We start from the raw sequence: 20,035 nt of genomic DNA, 5'->3' as shown, positions 1-20,035 counted from the left end.
TTAAATAAAATATTACTGAGTTTTTGGGCTTGCCTCTGTGCGTGCGACGTATCTCGCTGAGACTCACTCGCATCCGCAAATTACCGACAACAATAGCAAAGAAGGAACAATTCTTGAAACATAGTATGCGTCCACAGTTTGCAAATTTTTAGAAAATAATCCCAGAAAGGCCCCCTTCCTAACATCGACAAAAAAGTATTCAGAAAATGATATCGGCATTCTAAATGTACCGATTTTTCGCATGGCCGGCGCTCTTTCTCGTAATTAATATGCACAAGTTCGAGATATAATGCACGCAGTAAGTACCATCGTTTTTCATTATTTGATCTTGCATTGTTCGACACTTTTCATGCATATTTAAGCATCTTTCATGCATATTTGAAGGTTTTTAAGATGCATATAATCTGGTCTGTAGTTATGATGTATTTGATAATGAAGGTTTTTGTATTTTTGACGTGTAAAATATATATATATATATATATATATATATATATATATATATATATATATATATATATATATATATATGCGCTGTACACTATGTTATCCTACAGGATCAAATAAAATTCAGTTCTTTGCTGTTAGTGCCAACTTTGCTATTTTGTCACCGAAATAATTTTTAGCTAGATTGCATAAGTTCGTAGGACATTTACATTCTAGTAGTGCTTTAAGGATGCTGGACACCAATCTGCAACAAAATCTCCCTTAACATCAAGACTGGCCATTATTACATACTGTCCTTATGATATGCACACCTCTACAAAGTTATTAATAGCCAACAATGCATCAACTATCCCTTTCTGTGGAGTAAATCCATACTGATTATTGTTTAGGAGATCCTTAGAGAAGACATGATTCGCAATTCTGTTAATTAATAGCTTTTCCAGAGCTTTTCCCTCCATATACAGAAGGTAGGTGGGATGAAATTACGACACTTACATGCTGTTTTCTTTACCAGACGCTATACAATTTTCAGCAGGAGTCTTGTTTGCAGGCAAAGTCTGTTATTATTTCGTCTATTTCTGTCTGTGGTTTGTAGCATCGAGATCTTAATAGTTTATGGTGTTCCATTTCTTGAGTTTGATCATCCTCAGACACAAAATATTTGAGCTTGTGTGTGGCAGTTACTGTTAAATCAGTTGTTGCCATGTTATTACTTGCCTTAGAGTTGGAGTATTATTTCTGATTTTCCGTGATGCGATTTGATAGACTGTGTTTGAAGCATTATTTGTTGGGGTCAAGCTACAGTATTCCTTGCAGGACTGCATTTTTGTTTTCAGTAGAGTTGTGCTATATTCCCTCTTTTTCTTTGCAATATTGTTGCCATCATAACTCACTCAGCTGCGCAGTCACTTGATAAATTCACCTTAGTGTGTTGTGATCCCTCCCCCATGCAGTTAATTCAGATGTCCACCAGGGGACAGATTCTCTCCCAGTCCTCTAGCTCAGCCAATTTTGTATCTTAAACACTTTATTACACTGTGTATCTAGAACTTATTGAAATTCTGTGATAAGATTTTCAGTATTTGTCTCCTCTTGAACTTTTACTGCCAAATTCTGGTCTGTTTGTTTTTAAGTTGTGTACATTGTATTTGGTAAATATTTTTGCTTAAGTCTTCCAACAAGTACCCTTCAAAGTCTCTCAGGTTTCCAGTATATACCATTGGGCAACTCCTTTGCAAAAAGTAATAATCTTGTGGTTGGAGCAACTCTCTTCTTCTTCATCACACATCCATTGGTTTAGCATCAACAGTAGATGATAGGTGGCCATATTTAAATCAATATTGCTATTTCCTTCACTATTTTTCAGAAGTGGTCTATGATTCCCTTCATTCAGTAGGTACAGATTAGTGGAAGCCAGAAATTCTTCCTTCTCCTTCCCTTTGTTACTGTATCATGATACACACTAAATCTTGTATTGGTGTCCTTAGCAATTACTAAACCAACTCCTTTATTGTAGGCTACCATCTTGTCAATTTTTCTCAGGTCATGTCTGACAAGTAGCTTATTGTCAGTTGGTGACCTTTTGCCCGAGAGGAGCAATACTCAGCTCGTGCTTACTCAGTAGAGAAGGGCTAAGAGAAATATTGAAAAAGCCCACCAAATGGAAACTAAGTACAATGTGGGGAAGCAGCAAAATATCTACCAAACTGAGAAATAAGTTTTTGTTAAGAATGTTTAGGCTATGAATAAAACCACTGAAAAAATCACAAAGAAGCTGTCACCCAACTTCAAAGGGTTCTTCCAAATTAGTAAGTTTCTAACCCCAGTAACCATTTTGTTGATTGATCTTCATAACGGAAGAGAAGTAAGAGCTCACCTTTACGAAATAAAAGACTGATTGGATTGTTTAGCAGCATGCCATCAAATCAGAGGTGGGGGAGGAGTATGTGTCAAGGGTGACACTATTTTGTTTTTATGCAACTAAGTTGGCACCACTCTGATTTTCTTAGTCACTGGGCAAAGATGGTGTATGATTCCTGTGGTGGAAACAGCAATATTGCGTAGCTCCAAGATGGGTCAAGGAAGTTTGCTGTGACCTGAGTTCAGGGTTATTGACTTGGTGGGGGGGGGGGGGGGGGGTGTACAAGGTAAGGCCGACAGCAGTGGAGGCAGGCCCATGTCCTGTCGGGCAGAGTACACATTTGGCGTTTTGGAATGTGTGAGTTCTCACATTTTGGAGACAGTACATTATGACATGACCCCACAAGTAAATGTGAAACATATTGTAAGCTGATGTACTGTGAATTCTGCCCTTGCTTAGCCACAGTGACTGAGATGTTTTAGGTCGCTGAAAACTGTTACAACTTGTTTGGCAGTTGAACTGGCCTTTAGTAGTCAGCTTACACCTTGCAGTGAATGAACCATGTTAATGGGTGCACATATTCACATCCAACATTAACATACTATGTCTTGTATCTAATAGCGAACTGTTTCAGCTAAATGTTTAAACTGTGGTTCTGTTTGATGTAATCTACAGGATGACAGTTATTGAACTATGGATGTTTGGATTTAGATTATGACATGTTCGATAAACCTGCCATCATTGGCAATGGTCTGGCACAGACGAATAGTGAAATTCTACATGGCCTGCTGAAGTGTCGGAACATCGATGCTGTTGATGACCTCCTGAATGGCAGTTTTCAGCTCAGCTATGGTTTTGGTGCTATTGCACCTTGTTTTTAATATAGCCTCATAAAAAGGAGTCACTCATGTTCAGATCCGGAGAATATGCTGGCCAATTGAAGTCCATGCCAGTGGCCTCTGGGTACTCCAGAGACAGAATGCGGTCCCCAAAGTGCTCCTCCAGGACATCAAACACTCTCCTGATTCGATGGGGTTTAGCTCCGTCGTGCATGAACCACATCGTGTCAAAATCAGGGTACTTTGGATAATGGGGATGAAATCATCTTCCAAAACCTTCACATACTGTTCGGTAGTCACCGTGCCATCAAAGAATATTGCACTGATTATTCTGTGAGTGGACATTGCACATCACACAGTCACTTGTTGAGATTGATGAGACTTCACAATTGCAGAATGCAGATTCTCAGTCCCTCAAATGCGCCAATTTTGCTTATTGACGAACCCATCCAAATGAAAGTGGGCTTCGTCACTAAACGAAACCATCCATGCACAAATAATTCCCATCATGACCTGCAGCCAGCCATGCAGTTTTAATGTCCTAACGCAAACTGGTCAGAAGTTATGATGATTTTATACGATATAGTTCAATAATTGTCACCCTGTATATGTAACTCATCCGTATGTATAATAGAACTAGCTGGATGTTTAATAGCAGCCAGGTTTTAATCAAGTTTGTCTGGGACCCAAAACTGGAACTATTTAAGGGAAGCTATCTTTCTTCAATGTTTGGTTTTTTAATACTGTTTTGTATAATTGACAGTTACATTTTGAAGTTCTGTTTTGAATTTTAATCTGACTACCATTAAACTGGGTTTTTAAAAATGCTCTCATTGTTAAGAGTTGTGTTTAAACAGTTTTTAAGTTGCCTTTAAATTCTTAAAGGGTTTAAATTCCTTGTGAGCCTGGCTTTTACAGCAGTTAACATATTTGATCTAGTTTAAGCAGTTGCTTATTTAACCACAAGTTGAATTTTGAGACTCAAATTGTGATTTGTGATGCATTGTAAAAATTTTTATTCCAGTAAATGTATCATTTATTGCAATTTGTAACTCAACTCAAACAATTGGTTCCAGCTTCCATTCTGCTGTTTAGTGTTGCCATAAGCTGCTGATCCTCCTGTACTGATAGAGGCTTATTTATTTATTTATTTATTCTTTATTTGTTATCTTTTTTTGCATATAGTCACCAATTGGTGACTTTTGCAAACGTCATAGCATTTTTATACAATTTTTGTATGCACTTGGCAATATATGGTATAGAACTTCATAATGCAACATACAGTTGTTACATAGTATAGGTATTTGCATTTACAGCATGTTGTTACAAAAATAATATACATTACAATCATGTCAGAAAGTACATTGTATAGATAGAAGAGTTAGGCCTACATTTAAGAATAGCTACATTTTAATATCAGTATCCATTCAGTGAGTACAAACATTTGAGAGTTAAGAATGATTTTAATTCCCTTTTGAATACTTTACCTCTGTGGCATCTTATAGCATTTGGCAGTTTGTTAAATCATATCTGGCCATTAATCCAAGGACTATGATCTGTTGTCTTTGGTTTAGTTCTCTTTCTGAAGAAGCAATCTTTTTGTCTTGCATTATGGGTATGCACATTGGAGCACTTAGTTTCATTATTTTTAAGGTCCACAAAGAATGTTATTAGTTTGTACAGATACAAGGAATATACTGTTAGATATTTACCTTGTACAAAGGTTTCCCTACAAGAATCTCTGTATCCTAGTCGGTGCATGGTCCTGATTGCTCTTTTCTGCAGTGTTAGGATTCTGTTCATGTGACTATCAGCAGCACATCCCCATACATCTATTCCATAATTAATATATGTAAATATTGTCCCATAATAAGCAGTTTTTAATGTTTATTCAGATTCTAATTTTGATGGTTTGCTAATTAAGTGCAGTGAACTGCTGATTTTATTGCATACAAAATTAATATGGTCTACCCATCTAAGATTTTCATCTAGGTATATCCCCATAAATTTACATTTGTCAGTGTCTACTTATTTGATGCCACTTACATTATCAATGCAGGTTTGGTAAGAATTACCAAATTTAAATGGTAATACCTGGGATTTGCTAATATTGATTTTTAGACCTTGATCATGGAAGTAGTTATTTGACTTAAGCCATCATGTCTGTGACGTGGATGGTTGATGCCTCACTTGTCTACATCTTCCAGATACCATTGTTGTTGCTTTGTGGGCTTGTATTAAATGTGGGAAGAAAGAGATTTTGGCTCTCTTGAACCTATTGGCATATAATTTTTTTTAAACATTTCCACACAACTGTACGCTTATTTTTGACAACTTTCGATGGCCTCTACAGTGACGTACCAAAGGCTATACTACAGTGGCTATTTTGTTATATATGGACATTATAGTATGATATAGGTTCACACACAGTTTAATTGCGTCCGATAGGTCTTAAAACAGTTGTCCATATGTAGACAAACATTGCACTGATCACTTCGAAAGCTGGATTCTCTGCATTGTCCTCTTGTCACTATGCACCCATCATCTTCTGGTAGGGGTTGGTTTTTTGTCTTTTGTGGTATTTTTCTATAAAATGGCCCCAGTCTCTTCAATGGAGTCATAGTTTCCTCATTAACCGAGTCTCCAGATCTGAAACTGCAACATTTTTCTTAAAGGGCACTGCCATATTGAGACAAAAATCAGTGAACCTAATTCTTCTTTTTGTTGAAGCACTCTGTCCTCAGGCCACAAGTGGCCTATCAGGACCATCCAACCGCCATCTCATCCTCAGCTGAGGATGCGGATAGGAGGGGCGTGTGGTCAGCACACTGCTCTCCTGGTCGTTACGATGGCTTTCTTTGACCGGAGCCGCTACTATTCGGTCGAGTAGCTCCTCAATTGGCATCACAAGGCTGAGTGCACCCAAAACAATGGCAACAGCACATGGCGCCCCTGATGGTCACCCATCCAAGTGCCAGCCGTGCCCAATAGCGCTTAACTTCGGTGATCTGACAAGAGTCGGTGTATCTGCTGAGGAAAGGCTGTTGCCCTCTTTTTGTTGAGTTTACCATATCTACATTACACTTGAATTGAGAATTTCCATTTGTAATATACAAAAATACAATTTTATGTTACTTCATATATCTTCTCATGAACGGACATGATAAACATTGAACACGTGCAGCAACACCACCCATTCCTTTGTTTTAATCAGTGATACACTTAGATTTTTGTCTTAGTCTTCCTGTTCTTTCTCTGTGCTTCGTAGTCTGGTCTATAATGAATGGTTGTGGTTGGCAGCATATGCACTGATTTTTTGTCAATTCATTTGACTGCTAAAATTTTATTTGCTGATACAAAAATCAGTTCACCTCTTTGAGCACTGGATTCTTGAACTTGTGGCAGCTGTACAACAGAACTGTGTGGATGCCTGCTCACCAGTATTCACCTGTTAGTGCAGATTTTACCGTAGGGCCAACATCTGGCATTGGTGCAGTGCTCACGGGCATCGGAGAGACAGAAGTGAAGACCAGCGGAAGCTAGACCTCCTTGCCTTGTGGACATATATGCCAGTTGCAGATTCTGTCAGCCACAAACCATGTAGTTTTAGTACAACACGTGCTCCCCACCATCATGCATGTGAATTGGAACAGATGCTGATCATTCATTCTGTCCTTTCATGTCTGTGAATTAAATAGTGCCCCCTAAGACAAGAGGTAATTTATGTGTTTGGCCGCATGTGCATCCTTTGTCTCTCTGTAGCTGCAGGACCATACTACGCATTCAATCAGTGAGGAGTGTGCAACCTCTAGGATCAGTGCTCAAGCTATTTACTGCAGTTATGCAACCACAGCATGTGACCATTTCAGACAGTACTTCTGCAAGTTCTTTAGTGTACCATCCATTGTCAGTAAATGTATTATTATGTAATCATGTGTTTGATCAGTTACCATCGCCTCAGTCTACACCCTGAACTTAGTGCATGGAGGCAGCAGTATGAATTGACTCACTGCATGATGGACTTGAAAGCGGGAAAAACCACTGATTTCCTGCTTCACTGGTGACCCCGAAATGATCTGTAGGCAAAACACATGGTGATGAACTTGATCAGCAGAGGTATACAGAACTGTGAGTGGACTTCCGGGCAAATGTTTCTGTGCTTGCCTGTAGTCATGAGTGCATGTGGTTTGATGTTGAACGTTTATTCTTTTTGTTTGTGTGGTTTCTTTGTTTGTGTCGTGTTGTCCTTAGTGTGTGTTGTCTCCTGTGTGTGAGAACTTAGCCATTGCATTATGATAACTATGGAGGAATTCCAGAAGGCAACAGAAGAGCTTTTGGCATGCAGTCAGCTCCTGGAGAGCGATCTACAGATAAGGCCTGCACACACAGACCTGGCTCACCTGGAGCCAGCTCGTGGAAATTTGCATGCACAAAATAGCATCACAGTGATGCCACATGTTGTCACTGGGCCAACGACTAGTGCTGGATGCTTGTTAGTTAGGCTGCCCCCCCTTTTGGCCCTGTGACCCACTCACGTGGATTAGCCAAGTGGAGGCAGTTTTCCCAAGTAACGATGTCACTTGCGAGCACTCCAAATTTGGTTTCATCATGAGCCAGCTCGATAAAAACCATGCAGCCAAAGTGTGGGACATAATCACTGCCCCACCGACACAGTCCTCATATAAATGACTGAATGAAGAATTGATCTGATGGATTTCATCATCCAAAGAACAGCGGGTGCACCAGTTGCTGCACCAAGAGGAATGCAGTGCTGGACACCTTCTCAGTTTCTGCGGAGCCTCGCATAGTTTGACATGGTCCCAGAATCACTGTTGCACACTGTGTGGATGGGCAGCAAGTGGTAATAGCTGAGCTGATAGATATGCAGTTGAACACCTTTGCAAACTTGGCTGATCGGGTACATGCAGCTGTATGCCTTTGCAAACTTCGCTTATCAGGTACTTGATGCACTGACCACAGTGCCTAGAACTGAAGCCACTACATTGTATGGCATTGTACCCCCACCTCTGTGGCAGCACGCACCTCCTGCAACCACCGACTAAGGCTTCAAAATACACCACCCAATGTAGAACTTGTCTGCCCAGGTGCCAGCACTTAACCACACAGGTCGATTGTTGGTGCACTCACTGGCAGAGGGCAGCAGACATCACAGCAACTGCAGATTTGGCTAAAGGCCACCCAGCTCACACAATTGGCAGCAGCCATTCTAACGGTATCCTGCTGGTAGTGGAACAGCCATCGAATAGTTACTTTTGTAGCCACACCCATTTCGGCAACAAAGCAACCGAGTGTTGTCCATCGTGCTCACACCCAAATGTCAGCTGCAATGAGGCCAGGACGCACTCAGCTACAGTGCAGCATCAAAGCATCTGTTCATAGCAGAACAGGTTGGGGGCATGAGGTACCTGGTTGGCATGGTTCAGATTCATCCATTTTCCCTTAGACAATGTTAGGAAACTGCAGTAAGGCTGAAACATTGTGTCTCATGGTGGCAGACAATTCTGTCATATAAACACATAGTACTCATCACCAGAATGTGGCTCTCAGGGGAACGGATTTCTTTGGCCACTGCAAGCTGCTGGCTGACACTGCAAACAACCAAACTGTTCAACTCCACAACGAGTTTTAGGTTAGCGGTGGTGTGACATCGGGCAGTGATCTTCAGCATAAAACTCGTGGCATGCTCTGGACCATACAGAGACATCCTGGAGACATTTATGGAGCTTACTCACCCGTCTGGGGCACTGAGGGAAGTTGAACATATGATTCTCCACCACGTTATCACTGCACTCAGCCGTCTAACCTTGTGCTGCCCATGTCACTTCACATTTGATAGGCTTGCAGTAGCAAAGGATGAGTTTGAGACCAGGCTGTGACAAGGCATCGTGCAACCGTTGAGCAATCTGTGGCCTTCCGCCTTATACTTATTGCTGAAAAAGGACAATTTGTTGCACCCATCTGCGGACTACTGCACACTGGATTCAACAGGTGCTGCTCCTGCTGAATTTTAGTTATACCTTGGCAGGCTCAACCATATTCAGTAAGATCAACTGTGCGAAGGCATACACACAGATCCCTGTGGCGCCTGAAGAAATACAAAAAACCATGACCTTCACCCCATTTGGGATCTGCAAGAGTATGTATATGATGGATGTTTGTCATAGTTTCCTGGATGGGGTTTTACAAGGCTTATAAGGTTGTTTTGCATACCTTGATGACATCCTTGTGTTCTTGAAGTTACCTGGGCTCCACCACAGACACCTGATTACCACCTGCTGGTGCCTCAGCGAGGCTGGCATCTTTATAAACCCACTGAGATGCATATCTAGGTAATGGAAATTGAATGTCTAGTGCATCTAATCACCCCTGCTGTATCCAAGCCTTTACTGGACAAGGTACATACGATCTTGAAACATGCCATGTCCACAGACCCACAAAGGCTTCCGCTGATACTTTGGTATCACCAGTTTTTATTGTTGCTGTCTGCATAATGCTGCCGCAGTGTTGTAACCCTTGACTGCAATGCTATGTGGTCCTACTGACAAAGCAAGGTTTCTCATTACCTGGAAAGACACAATGGAACAAATCTGTGCTGAGTCCAAACTAGCCTCACTGAAATGACACTGCTCACCTACCCGATACTTGACATGGAATTAGCCATAGTGGTGGACTCCAGCCAGACCACTATGGGTGCACTACTCCAACAACACATTGACGGCAGCTGGCTGCCACCCGATTTCTTTTGCGCAAGTTATTGGTGTCACAGTGCTCTTGGAGTGCGTATGACTGGTTTCTTTTTGTCCAAGTTATTGGCGTCGCAAAGCTCATGGAGTGCATATGATAGCGAGTTGCCTGTGGTGTACCATGCAGTTAAATACTTTCGATCATCAGTGAAAGCCCAACCTTCTATTATTTTCACTGACCACAAGCTGGTAAGTCAAGTGTTGCAGAGCAACATCAACTGTACACCACACCAATGACAGAATCTGGAGTATGTGTTGCAGTTAACCAAGGACATTCACCACATTTCCAAGATGGACAATTTTGTCACCGACTGCTTGTCCTGCAATTTTGCTGTTACCTCGCCCACCGTCATCCCTCCACCCCTATGAGTTTTGAGAGCAGGAGAGTGATGAACAATTGGACAGCTTCCACCATGACATCTTCAGTGCCCTATGACTGGAACTAGTGCCCATTCTTGGTTCCTCCCACGACATTTGGTGCAATGTTTTGACAAGTGCACACCACCCGTATTTCTCAGACAAATTCCAGCACATCACATTTGACTGTGTCCATGGGCTGTCACACCCTGGTGTAAACACCACTGTGATGCTCATGGCTGTGCATTTTGTCTGACTGGAACACTGGAAGGACTGCCACCAATGGGCACACACCTGTGCTGCATGTCAAAGTTGGGAGAAATACACTATGGGCTCCCTTACTCTGTTGCAAGGCAAGCAGTATCTACTGACAATGGTGGGTCATTTCACACACTGGCTAGAGGCAACACCAATAGCGGGCATCATCATCGAGACCATCACCACTGCCTTCATCGACACCTACCCCAATCATATAACAACAGACTATAGCAACCAGTTTGACAGCTCACTGTGCACACATGTCACCCTATGGTGTGGCATGTCTCTACATCAAACAACCAGCTATCACCTAGTGTCTAATGGCATGGTCAAGCAGCTCCATCAGATGCTGAAAGCATCCCTGATGTGTTATGACATCACCTGGATGGAGGCACTTCCACTCGTACTTCTTGACCTGCAGGTGTCACTGAAGTACGAGATCAACATTTCACCTGAGACCTTGTCCACAGTCAATCGCTCACCATTCCCAGCGAACTCATGGAGGAGGTACCACCACCAAACGACATCTTAGCCCCACCACAGCAGACTGTCTGCACAGTCACGCAGCTGGCCTCTGAGTGCACACACTGCAGCACATGGCATGGACAGAATATTTATTTATGCTGATTTACAGTAATGCAAGTGTGTTATGTTGTGCATAGACGTAATGGAGCTGCGCAACTCTGGACTGCACTACATGGTCACCAGCGATGAGATGTAAAAGTAAGCCGACTAAGGTTTCGATTTTGAATGATTTCAAGTTGGCTTATGTTTACTTCTTCAACATGGCGGAGGACCTGTCAATGGACGACACTCCCCATGCAACCATTCAGGCAGAGCACACTCCCTTAGCTGTTAGCAATGTGCAGATGCCACCAGTTGTCACCACACAGCCACATGCTCAGATGCGTCGGCCACCCCCACCACAGCAGCTAGTGGACTATGTCACACAAGTCGGCTACCACGTCCATTTCAAACACCCGTGCTGCATCATAATGTGTCATACCACATGATGCAGCCAGCACGCACCCCACTTGCTATCTGCCATTGCGAAACTATCTCTGCTGGACTGCCTCACCAGCTGCAGTCTTGTCTCTAGTCAAGCTCTCGATGGATGTCACCTCTCATCTCTGTGGCTGTTTGTCTGTTGCAACTGCTGAATCCACTGGCACTCCTCTGTGCTTCTAATGTGTCGAGCATTGAGGCTGGATCGACTCCCCCAAGTGCCTCCACTTTGAGCTCCGGACACCATCTCCCACACCGCAAGGTTTGTCAGTCACAGTTCCGGGACCAGTGTTCGAGTTCTAATGGCACGCATTCACGTGAGTGTAGACTCTCCGTGTCTCTGTGCTCCCACTGCTACAGGTGTCGAGGCCGCATCAAGTGCCATGCCATAGTTCTGCTGCATTAGGTGTATCAAGAACTCAGTGCCTTATGAACAGAACATCTACGTGGACATTTTGTTTGGTGTCTTTCATCCACATTTAACCATATGCCATTGTTCTCCAAAGTTACATCTGTGCATTGAACATCTCCAGCCACACATCGCCACAGACAGCTCCCAGACAGCACTGCCTGTCACTGCTTCACCAGTGGGCCATGTGAGGACACAACCAGCCAGCCTTGCATGATGCCATGCACCAATGCACAGTCACTCTTGTCTGGCCCACCACTGTCGCATTCACACTGACATCAGCAGGAAGTGCACAAGGCCCGAACATATGTTGGCCGTAGATGGATTAGCCTCTTGCGGTTACAGAGCCATTGTCATTAGAGGTAGAAGTTGTAAAATCACTGTTTTCGGATTCTGTTTCATCACTTAATTCATTTTTGTCAAGCAGTTAGAGTATTCTTTCAGCTTCAGTTTTGTATAGATCAGACATCATGCACGCTACTGAAGCATCGAAATCACAGCGAGCTTAACACCATAAAAATTGCCTGCTCAGGAAAATCACTGACCTGTTTCAACATATAAAGCTTCTGCCATCTGTTGGCAGTGCTTGTGAACTAATGTCAGAGTGGCCTGTAAAGCAGAACCCTGCTAAAGTGGCCTGTTAAGAGTCTGCTACATGGTGATGAAAATGTTGTTGTGCATTAATACACATAAGTAAAATGATGGATATATTGAGCATTCTAAGGCAATGAGTTAATTCCATGTCATGGTGCTAAGAAGCTTCATTACAGTGTATGGTAGTTGTACACCATACTATGTCCAAGTCAGAGTTCTGTTCCCTTAATTATTTGTTATATCACATACTTAACCCCCACCCATCCCCATAAAAAATTAACCTTGCCAGGATGTAATGGCTTGCATGCATCAATGATACAGTAGTCATACCATATGTATAACCACAAGCTATCTGAGGAGAGGCCAGACAAAGCTGTGGTTACTGAAGAGGGGGAGTACCCTTTCCGTCAGGAGTAGCAGTGGGTGACTGACTGGTCTTGTAACATTTATCAAAATGGCCTTTCATATTGGTACTGTGAACTGAAAACGACGTGAAACTACAGCTGTTATTTTCTATGAGGGCAAGCAGCTATACTGTATGGCTAACATGATTACATCCTCTTGGGTAAAATATTCTGGAAATGAAACAGTCCTCCAGTTTGATCGCTGGGTGGGATTACTTAGGAGCCTGTGGTCATCAGGAATAACAAAACTGATATTCTGTATGTAAAAGTTTGAAAGTTAGATCAAATAATAGGGCAGATAGTTTAAACAATTTAAAAAAAAATGGATAGGTTGAAGTTAGATATGGTGGTAATTAGTGAAGTGTAGTTGCAGGAAGAATGGGACTTCTAGCCAGGTGGGAGAAGGTTATAAATGCAAAATCAAATAGATGTCATGCAGGAGTACATCTGTTAGTAAGAAAATAGAAATGCAGATATACTACTCTGAAGAACACAATGATTGCATAATCATACCCAACATGGACATGTCAACACCCACCACAGTAGTACACATTCATATTCTTACTAGCCCTGCAGATGATGAAGAAATTGAAAGATTGCGTGGTGAAATAAAATAGGTTGTTCGGATGGTTAATGGAAATGAAAATTTAATTGTAATGTAAAAGGAGGAGAAGGAAATATTGTTGTAAAATATTGACTGGAGGATATGAATGAATGGTGGAAGCTACTTTGTACAAATTTGAACAGAGCATAACTTCCCCATGCAAACATTTGGTTTAAGAATCATGAAAGAAGGCTGTATACATTGAAGAGCCCTGGGGACTATGGAGAGTTTGGGATTAGATTATAAGGTGGTAAAACAGAGATTTTGAACCCAGATTTTAAACTGCAAAACATTTCCAGGAGCAAATGTAGACTCTGATCATAATTTGTTGGTTATTGACTGCAACTGAAAAATTACAGGCCGGTAGGAAATCAATGATAAATTGAAGGAACCGGAGGTTTTTGAAATTTTCAAGATGACCATTAGGCAATAATTGGTTGAAACAGGGGAAAGGAATACAATATAAAATGAATGGGTAGCGTTGAGAAATCTACAGCTTCCTCTATATTCTGCAAACCACTGTAAAGTGCATGGCAGAGGGTATATCTTGTACCAGTTATAAGGCCTCTTCCTCCTTCCATTCATGTAGGGAGCACAGGAGAATGTGTGTACTGTCATTAATCTTGTCCTCACAATCCTTCAGGCGTGATATGTAAATGGTTAAGATGGACTCACAGTTAAAGTGAAAAAAATATTGGGTCCGGCAGCAGTATATTAGTTCTTATGGGAAGTTCTATCGGTAACACAAATTTCGGTTAAGATGAATTGCGAACTCATTTTTCAGTACCTGTAATTAAATTTCATTTTAACACAAACTTTTGTAGTTACATTTTCTTGTACTCATTTTGGAAAAAAATTAACACTTAAAAATACTGTAACATCAAAGTTTAATGAGAGCCCATTTGCAGAGAACCACTTAATGGTTTTCTGAAAAACATCGTTTACAATTTCATCAGTTAATTCTTGTCTGTTGGGTGTGATAGCTATACTTGTATCATCGGCAAAAAGTACCAGCTTTGCATCTTCATGAATATAGAATGGCAAGTCATTAACATACACTCCTGGAAATGGAAAAAAGAACACACTGACACCGGTGTGTCAGACCCACCATACTTGCTCCGGACACTGCGAGACGGCTGTACAAGCAACGATCACACGCACGGCACAGCGGACACACCAGGAACCGCGGTGTTGGCCGTCGAATGGCGCTACCTGCGCAGCATTTGTGCACCGCCGCCGTCAGTGTCAGCCAGTTTGCCGTGGCATACGGAGCTCCATCGCAGTCTTTAACACTGGTAGCATGCCGCGACAGCATGGACGTGAACCGTATGTGCAGTTGACGGACTTTGAGCGAGGGCGTATAGTGGGCATGCGGGAGGCCGGGTGGACGTACCGCCGAATTGCTCAACACGTGGGGCGTGAGGTCTCCACAGTACATCGATGTTGTCGCCAGTGGTCGGCGGAAGGTGCACGTGCCCGTCGACCTGGGACCGGACCGCAGCGACGCACGGATGCACGCCAAGACCGTAATATCCTACACTGTGCCGTAGGTGACCGCACCGCCACTTCCCAGCAAATTAGGGACACTGTTGCTCCTGGGGTATCGGCGAGGACCATTCGCAACCGTCTCCATGAAGCTGGGCTACGGTCCCGCACACCGTTAGGCCGTCTTCCGCTCACGCCCCAACATCGTGCAGCCCGCCTCCAGTGGTGTCGCGACAGGCGTGAATGGAGGGACGAATGGAGACGTGTCGTCTTCAGCGATGAGAGTCGCTTCTGCCTTGGTGCCAATGATGGTCGTATGCGTGTTTGGCGCCGTGCAGGTGAGCGCCACAATCAGGACTGCATACGACCGAGGCACACAGGGCCAACACCCGGCATCATGGTGTGGGGAGCGATCTCCTACACTGGCCGTACACCACTGGTTATCGTCGAGGGGACACTGAATAGTGCACGGTACATCCAAACCGTCATCGAACCCATCGTTCTACCATTCCTAGACCGGCAAGGGAACTTGCTGTTCCAACAGGACAATGCACGTCCGCATGTATCCCGTGCCACCCAACGTGCTCTAGAAGGTGTAAGTCAACTACCCTGGCCAGCAAGATCTCCGGATCTGTCCCCCATTGAGCATGTTTGGGACTGGATGAAGCGTCGTCTCACGCGGTCTGCACGTCCAGCACGAACGCTGGTCCAACTGAGGCGCCAGGTGGAAATGGCATGGCAAGCCGTTCCACAGGACTACATCCAGCATCTCTACGATCGTCTCCATGGGAGAATAGCAGCCTGCATTGCTGCGAAAGGTGGATATACACTGTACTAGTGCCGACATTGTGCATGCTCTGTTGCCTGTGTCTATGTGCCTGTGGTTCTGTCAGTGTGATCATGTGATGTATCTGACCCCAGGAATGTGTCAATAAAGTTTCCCCTTCCTGGGACAATGAATTCACGGTGTTCTTATTTCAATTTCCAGGAGTGTATATTACGAACAGCAGAGGACCCAAGACCGAACCTTGCGGCACCCCATTCTTGATTGTTCCCCACTTTGAGAAATCACCAGTTTTTTGCATATTATGTGAACTGTTTATTTCAACTTTCTGCACTCTTCCAGTTTGGTATGATTTAAACCATTTGAGTGCTGTCCCATTCATACCACAGTGCTTGAGCTTATCTAGAAGTATTCCATAATGAGATTTTCACTCTGCAGCGGAGTGTGCGCTGATATGAAACTTCCTGGCAGATTAAAACTGTGTGCCCGACCGAGACTCGAACTCGGGACCTTTGCCTTTCGCGGGCAAGTGCTCTACCAAGTGAGCTACCGAAGCACGACTCACGCCCGGTACTCACAGCTTTACTTCTGCCAGTACCTCGTCTCCTACCTTCCAAACTTTACAGAAGCTCTCCTGCGAACCTTGCAGAACTAGCACTCCTGAAAGAAAGGATATTGCAGAGACATGGCTTAGCCACAGCCTGGGGGATGTTTCCAGAATGAGATTTTCACTCTGCAGCAGAGTGTGCACTGATATGAAACTTCCTGGCAGATTAAAACTGTGTGCCCGACCGAGACTCGAACTCGGGACCTTTGCCTTTCGCGGGCAAGTGGTAGAGCAGACCCGGACGGAATGTGGCAAGACAAGGCGCCGACTGCAAATGAGCCTTCATGCGGACAAAAGCCTGCTCACACTCGTCGGACTAACAGAAAGGAACATTTTTGCATAACAGCTGATGCAGAGGATGAGTTACCGCCGCCGTGGATGGAACGAATTTGTGATAATAAGCAATCTTGTCTAGAAACGCCTGAAGTTCTTTGACCGTAGATGGTCATGGTAGAGCAGTAATGGCCGCAACGTGCTGACGTAGAGGACGTATACCCTCACAGGACAAGTGGAAACCAAGATACACAATGGAGGGTTGGAAAAACTGTGATTAGTCCAGATTACACTTCAACCCAGCCGAATGCAGAACCCGAAACAGTGAACGCAAATTACGAAGGTGCTCCTCAGTGGAGGCCCCCGTGACAACAATGTCATCCAGATAGTTGATGCAGCCGGGAACGGAAGCCGTGAGCTGTTCCAAAAACCGCTGAAAAATGGCCGGCGCTCTAGCGACGCCAAATGGTAACCGCTGGTACTGATACAACCCACAAGGAGTGTTGATGAAGAGAAATTCCTTGGAAGACGCATCCAACGGCAACTGATGGTATGCCTCCGATAAGTCAAGTTTGGAAAAGAACTGGCCCCCAGTGAGCTTGGTAAATAACTCCTCTGGACGGGGAAGAGGATAAGTGTCAATGAGGCTCTGAGCGTTGACAGTGGCTTTAAAATCACCACACAATCGCAGACTCCCGTTTGGTTTAGAAACCACCACGATTGGCGATGCCCATTCGCTGGAGGTAACAGGAAGGAGAATCCCTGAAGCTGTTAACCTGTCTATCTCAGCCTTGACAGATGCACGCAACGCCACCAGAATAGGGCGTGCCCGGAAAAACTTAGGGCGAGCTGTAGGTTTAAGAGGAATGTGGGCTTCAAAATCCTTGGCACGACCCAGATCAGCAGAAAACACGGACGAGAATTCAGAACACAGTCCATCCAGCTGTTGATACGGAATATCCTCAGATATGAGGTGCACATCATCATCAATGGAGAACCCGAACAACTGGAAAGCATCATACACGAACAGGTTTTCAGTGCCCGCATGATCCACCACATAAAACGTGAGGGGCCTAACAACAGACTTGTAGGCAGTGGAAGCATCAAACTGGCCAACAATAGGAATTTTCTGCTTATTATAAGTCCTCAGATTTCGCGTAACGGGAGACAAGGGAGGGGAGCCCAACTCCAAATACGTGCGAGAATTAATGAGAGTTACTGCAGAGCCAGTGTCCACTTGCATGCGAATGTCTTTATCCAGAACACGAACAGTGACAAACAACTTATTTGTTGGAGAAAGCACACAGTTAACATCCATGTCCGATGACTCGTCCTCGTCGACAGGAACTTTAGGGGACTGACACACAGAAGCAATGTGGCCTTTTTTTCTACATGAATTACACGTGGCCCAACGTTTTGGACACGCGGCCCTGTCATGCTGTACGAAACATCGTGGACAAGAAGGAAGTGCGGAACGAACCTGCTTCTATTTGCGCACCAGCAGCGTGAGACACTTCAGAAGATTGAGCGATGCTTAGAACTTCTGACAACGACGGGTTTAGCAGTTGTAAGGCACGTAGCTGAACTTCTTTATCAGGAGCAAGCTGTAGAATAGCATCCCTAACCATTGAATCAGCATAAGACTCAAGACATTTCCGACTCGGACCGTGTAGTTCCGCCGCCCAAGCCCGGTAAGATTGATGGGGTTGTTTACGACACCGGTAGAACGCCATGCGGGTGGCAACGATGTGGGTGTTTTTTCAGTAATAGGTAGACAATAAGTCACACATTTCTTGGAAGGACAGAGAGGCAGTTCCCGCAGAGGGGCTAACTGAGATAGCAGCTGATAGGTCCGTGGGGAAATCCAAGGTAGAAACAACGACTTACACGTAGGAGCGTCGACAACGCCGAAAGCCAAGAAGTGTTGCCGCAAACGCTTCTCATAATCCTCCCAGTCTTCAGCGGCCTCGTCGTAAGGAGGGAATGGAGGCGGAGAAGAGGAAGACAGACGATGAGTAAGCGACATCGACAACACCTGAATAGCAGCCGTCAGCTATGTTTGTTGTTCAATGAGCGCTTGCATAAGCTGTTCCATGTCTGCCCCGACACGAACACACAATTCCACAACGCAGGAAAACAAATATCCGACCTCGTCGCCAAAAAGTGTTATAACCTTTAATCACTAATAAATTGCGTGGATATACAAACGTAGAACAATAGCGAGTTACATGCTACCAACTCCGAATCTGTCATTAGACTGCCATCCCGTGACATGTGGCCGGCGCCGTTCATAGTTAGGTGGCACTCCCGCGCTCAGCCGAGTTGCGGAGCGCCTCTATCGCTGTGTTCACGTACTGACGTAGCGGCACTGTTAAATATTGTGGCACTGTCACAACATCCTCGTCTCACCTTATTCTTTCTACTCATATGTGCAGCTAGTTTATAACCACTGATATTTACCTTTTCCATATCAGACACAATGTGATGCTCAGACAGGCATAGTATATCTATTACATTATCAGGTTGAGTGTCATCTAACCAAACCAGGATCTCATCTACTTTATCCTTCAATCCCGGAATATTTTAGTGAAAAATGGTAACATTGTTTTTTACTTTTCTTTTGTGAGAATCTACTTTTTTCTTTAATCCACCAGTATTTTGGTTAAATAGGTTAACATTAATTTTTTGCTTTCCTGTTGTGAGAATCTTGGGAGTTTTGGACCTCTTTAGCACCTGCCTGCCTGAACTTCTCATTGGTCACTGATATTAGTCTAAAAAAAGAGGTACATCCACGAGTACTAGTATCCCCCCTAATGGATTTCGCTAACAACCCTGCCAGTTTACCCTTCCCTTTCCTATTGAGGTGTAGGCCATGCCTTGTGAAATCCCCCCTATCAGTAGCCTCGACAGGAACCAATCCAATGTCTGACAGAGTGGCCGCCCTATGCAACTGATCCAACTTCATATTTACCCTCCTGACAGAGCGGTTCAACTGGGGCTGATCGTGCCGCACGAAAGTAGGCACCAGCCCAACATTGGTATGGGTCGTTGCAGAGGCTATTTTCACCAGCTCACACTCAATACTGTAGCTCTGATCCCTATCAGTACTGTTTCCCACTCCACCCACTATCATCACATGATCCTGCTTTGAGAAACCCTTGCACAAGGAACCTATATCCTCTACCACCTGGCTAAGACATGCACTTAGCTTGAAAAAGTTTGTGACCTGGGACCTGTCACCTAATTTTTCCTACTTTTTCTGGCCCACACCTCTCCCATGGATGCTACCTAGCAATCATTACTTCTATCAGAACTTGACTTTGTTCTGTCCTACCTATCCTAAAAAC

At 43.9% G+C, this 20,035-nt stretch overlaps 1 long non-coding RNA gene across 1 annotated transcript in view; it reads left to right on the top strand.

Annotated features, from left to right (window-relative positions):
• Positions 1-226: 226 nt before the first annotated feature.
• LOC126458601 (uncharacterized) overlaps positions 227-20,035 on the top strand; it is a 68,088-nt gene continuing 48,279 nt past the window's right edge. The window contains exon 1 of the long non-coding RNA XR_007585666.1: positions 227-298. This is a non-coding gene — a long non-coding RNA (uncharacterized LOC126458601). The remainder of the gene's footprint in view (positions 299-20,035) is intronic.

The sequence above is a fragment of the Schistocerca serialis genome, chromosome 2 (genome assembly GCF_023864345.2).
Source record: "Schistocerca serialis cubense isolate TAMUIC-IGC-003099 chromosome 2, iqSchSeri2.2, whole genome shotgun sequence".
NCBI lineage: Eukaryota > Metazoa > Arthropoda > Insecta > Orthoptera > Acrididae > Schistocerca > Schistocerca serialis.
This window is presented reverse-complemented; position numbering and strand designations above follow the sequence as displayed.